A 4,200-nucleotide genomic window follows, 5' to 3' on the forward strand; every position below is an offset into this window, starting at 1 on the left:
CTCCTCATTTTGAAATCTGAATTCTCTTTCTCAATTGAAAGTCCTTTTTTCGGTGGAGGGGAAGAAGAGTCCTTGGCAAACTAGAGCACATGGTATTGATCAGTTGTTGACTAATTATAAATTTAGTTAAGTCCCAAAGAACTCCCAAGCCAACCAGAAGGGCTATTTTAGTCTTCAAACAAATCCCTACCCCACTATCACCTATGCTCAAACCAGAAGCTCTATAATGTTCCTCTGGTGCTATCAGCTCATTAATGCCTAATTTTCCAGTAACTGGGACATCATTTTCCAATTCCAATCAAGATGAGATTTTAAGTGTAAATATGCTTCAGAAAAGCAACATGGATTTATGTTTATACTTCCAATAGCTGATAGTAGATTGTTCCCCAAGAATCTTGTATAAAAGATAAGAGGGAGAGAAAATAAGGCAATAGGTGCCTGATATGAGGGGATGGATGAAAAGAAGGAAAGAGAAGTTTCAGGGGAAAAAAATGAGTCTGGAACATTAAAAATAGCCTTTCTCTGCAGACTGTATTTTGCCTGCATTCAGTCTTTGTATCACAGAACGAACTCAAACCTGAAATAAGGCCATACACTCACCAAGAAAAAAATAAATAAAATAAACAAGTTTAATTAGGAATGAACCATTGGTATTCTACTTCTGCCAAGTGTTTGGGTGGTTTCCCATAGTACACAGCTGTATCATTGCTATGAAATTGCTAAGTGTAGAAGGAAACTACCATTATCCATCCCACAATAATACACTCCTTTACAATTCTCCCCAAAATGGGTACAAATGTCCTTTGAGTGTAATAACCTTCTCATTCTTCATCAGACCTATAATTCTTCAGCCTCCAAAATAAATATTTGTGCTCACTCCTGAAACTTACTGCTCAGCCCAGGAAAAGAATTAATTAAAACTAGCCCAATAGATTGTCAATGAACAATATAGTTCATAAACCTGGGCTAGAAAATATATTTGTAACAACAGATGGCTGAGATATAAAACTTTGTTTTTGTTGTTGTCAACATCTTATATTTTGGACAATGATTGAGGAAAGTCAACAAAACAAACAGTAATTGAAAGCTTTCACCTACTCAAAAGGACTTTCCAGTTTTACCTTTATATATTTTAAATGACTATGTTATAGTTCATGCTACAAATAACAGGGGTTCAATATCTGCCAGAACCACTGATTATTCCTCTGAGCCATGCAATCTTAAGAACCCATGATTAGAATAGACACCCTAATAAGAGCGTCTCCTGATTTCTTCTCTTCAAAGTGTGGTCTATGAACCAGCAACCTCTGCACCACCTGGAAGCTTGTTAAAAATGCAGATTCCCTGGGCCACACCCCATTGTTGGTCAATCTAAGTTTTATCAAGGAGGATCATGAACAGTTAGAAATCAAAGTTGTGCCCAAAAGGGAGTGGAAAAGGAGCAGCTGTCCGGGGAAAGAACATGCAAAGGCCATGGTGGAAAATTTTCAACTCTGAAGTCCTTCAGGGTCTCTCACGTTACTAAGGCTGAGTTCTGAGGTAGGGTCTTGTCTTCTTCTGTTTGGTTTAGTTGTTTTTTTGTTTGTTTGTTTGTTTAACTTTTTATTTTATATTGGACTACAGTTGATTAACAATGTTGTGTTAGTTTCAGGTGTACAGCAAAGTGATTCAGTTATACATATACATGTATCTATTCTTCTTCAAATTCTTTTCCCATTTGGGGTGTTTTACGTACTATTGAGCAGAGTTCCCTGTGCTATACAGGAGGTCCTTGTATGGAGTTCCCTGGTGGGCCAGTGGTTAGGACTCCACACTTTCACTGCTGAGGGCACAGGTTTAATCCCTGGTTGTGGAACTAACATCCCACAAGCTGAGCAGCGCGCCCCCCAAAAAAGTTTGTTTTTATTTAGACAACTTGACCTGCCCCAGCTAGACTTTTGACCCTAGGAGTCAGATAAGCCTATCACAGGAATCGAAGGAAGGTGAGTTCCGAGGAAGAAAAAATTTAAGTGCTATGACGGAAGCAAAAAAGGATTTTCATTAGAAGATTCATGCTGCATAATAGGTGCTCAATGAATAGTCACTAATATTCCATTTGCCAGCAATAACATTACACTTTCTGAAAGAAAAGAGGCTAAAAAATAAATAAATTTCCATCTGTTAAGTGTCTACCATGTTCCAAACACTGTACTGGATATTTTTAATTCTTTTTAAAAATTCTATTTATTTGTAAGAAGTGGCCACATTGAATATTCTTGCCTGTTTGAACTCCACTGTACCACCTGCTGTATTCCTTTGACCAGAATGGGGCAGGTCAGCCCCTCAGTGGGGTACCTGGCATGCCTGCCCCCTTGGCTTTGTCCTGATCACTGCAGCGACATTCTCCATGTTTGTATAACTTCTTATCCGTAACACTCTCCACTTCTAGTGCTAATCATGTGTATTAAAATAAAATAGCAAATATGCTGAGTGGAGCACACAGTACAAAATGATACTTGTAATATCAAGCACCTTCCAAAGTGTATAATGTTTGCATTAGGTCATCAAATATATTCCCTACTGTGGAAGAGAGCTTTTGTTCTCTGCTTTCCCCTAACATGTTTCATCTCTCACAAGTGAAAATATCCTTATCTCTACTAAGCCATTCTTATGTAATCTTCTCCTTGCATCTGTTACTATTCATAGGGGAAAATAATATCACTCTATATGAACAGAGATAAATCCTAAGCAAAACATATTACAACTGCATTTGTCTGGAGCAGTGTTCCCTGTAAACATGGAGGGTGCAAGCTTTCAAATTCCTTCATTGTTTACAGGCCCAAAAGTAGGATTCCTCCTAGAATCAGGATGCTCAAAATTGAAAATTAAAAGGCACGCTCTGAGTCTAGCTGGATATCTTCCACCATGCTACTTTAAAGAATATATTAAAGAGAAGGGAAAGGCAGGTGGTACATTTTTAACTGGCAGCTGAACATTTGCTTGGCTTAAAGTCAAATGAAATAACATAATCCTAACTGACTGGTATACTTTTCCCTGATCCCTTTAAATTCCTCTTTCTCAAATTCTTTGTGACATTTAAATATCCTACAAATTAATCAATGTTATGAAACAATGAGATGGTTATGAATGAAGACAGTTAGCAGCAATAATCATAATAAGATGGCGACCTTTTCCTGAGTATTTAGGATGTTCTTTGACTTTACCTGAATCATCATCCCGTCTCATGAAAGCTTTAAGAGATATAATAGTACTCCCATTTTATAGATGAAGAAACTGAGGCTGAGAGAAATGAGATGATTTGCCCAAGGTCCCAGAGATAAATAGAGGGAAGACAAATTCAAACTCAGTTTTGTCTGTTTGTATGTTTGTTTTGCTCCAAAGCCAATGTTCTCTTTACCTTGGTCCCCAATGATCATGTTATCTACAGCCTCTTTCCTTATTTCTATATCTCTATAGAGCGCTCCCTAAAACTTTTTCAGGTTTTCTTGCTGGGAAGAAACACCAATGAGAATACCACTGGGAAAGGACTATTTCCGACTCCGCTGTTCACAGGCTGGCTCCCACGTGGCCGGTGCTCAGTCAGTGTTAAATAATAACAGTTCAAACCCCGTAATGATCAAGCCGGAAGTGCCTCCCTCTTTATACTTTTTAATGACTTCGTAAGGTTCTTTTCTGTTAATTGTTTAATCACAAATTTCAGTTAGTGCTATTTACATGCTCTTTTTCAACTTTTGAATACAGACTTATTTCTATTTTGCCAAGCTTTCGGAAACGCCAAATTAGAAACAAGCCTATTGTCTTCCACACAATTTTTGCAGTGTGAAGAATGAAAAATGCCACCAGAGCGCCTGCGTGCCTAAGAGGGGAAAAGAAAGAGAGGGAAAGAATCCATGTTAAGTTGTCTAAAGAACGCCACCTTAGATGAAATGCTTCAAAGGTGGAAAGTCGTTCTTTCCATATTGGAAAACACCCCTGATGCCACCTGAATAGCACTAACAGACAAGCCAAGGTAGAAACTCCAGGGGAAGCAAGGGGTCATTGAATGACATAAAACTGGCAGGCTTTTGTGCAGGGGTGAGTGAGGGAGTGACTTGCTCTTTAAAGGAATAATCAGTCTCCGGCGGTAAAATGTGAGATTAAAAAACAAAAATTTCACCTTGCCCTGGAGAATTAAGAGGAAGATAAGTATATGAAGTTTGA

Source organism: Balaenoptera musculus, chromosome 4, assembly GCF_009873245.2.
Source record: "Balaenoptera musculus isolate JJ_BM4_2016_0621 chromosome 4, mBalMus1.pri.v3, whole genome shotgun sequence".
Classification (NCBI taxonomy): Eukaryota; Metazoa; Chordata; class Mammalia; order Artiodactyla; family Balaenopteridae; genus Balaenoptera; species Balaenoptera musculus.